The sequence below is a fragment of the Mastomys coucha genome, unplaced genomic scaffold, assembly GCF_008632895.1.
Source record: "Mastomys coucha isolate ucsf_1 unplaced genomic scaffold, UCSF_Mcou_1 pScaffold2, whole genome shotgun sequence".
Classification (NCBI taxonomy): Eukaryota; Metazoa; Chordata; class Mammalia; order Rodentia; family Muridae; genus Mastomys; species Mastomys coucha.
The window spans coordinates 12,490,197-12,490,801 of record NW_022196902.1 but is presented as its reverse complement, the minus strand read 5'-3'; positions in this window follow the sequence as shown (position 1 = coordinate 12,490,801).

Sequence of the window (605 nt, the reverse complement as noted above, 5' to 3'; positions counted from 1 at the left end):
ACAGCAACATCAGGTTCACAGCATGACTAGGTAGAAGCATGCCTTACCCACAGTCTGCACTCCCACAGTCAAGTGATATGTCTGCCACACACCTACAGGGCCATCACTAGCATCTCACATCCACATTTCACATTAGGGTTCACTGTTGGTGGGGCACATTGACAGTCTTTGTAAATGTGTAATGATTTGTATCGACAAATACAAATCACACAGAACCCATCCACTCACCATACATTAGCTCCATCCTCTTAGAAAACTGCTTCGTGCTCCTCTTAACACGACTATTCCTCCTTTGACTTTTACAACACTGCCGCCTTCCCAATACCACCTGACATCTTAAAATAAGGTTTTGTATCGATTCTTCGAAGATATAATAATGTCTTGTATTGATCCTTTGAAGATATCATAATGTTTTGTGTTGATTCTTTCACGATATAAGAGTGTTTTGTATTAATTCATTGAGGCTATAGCCATGCAACGCTCTTGATCATGTTCATCTTCTCCCAGCTTTTCTGAGATCCATAACTCCCTATCCACCTAATTTTATGGTCATTGCCTAGCCCCGCTACCACAGAGTCTTACTATGTATCCCAGGCTATCCTGGA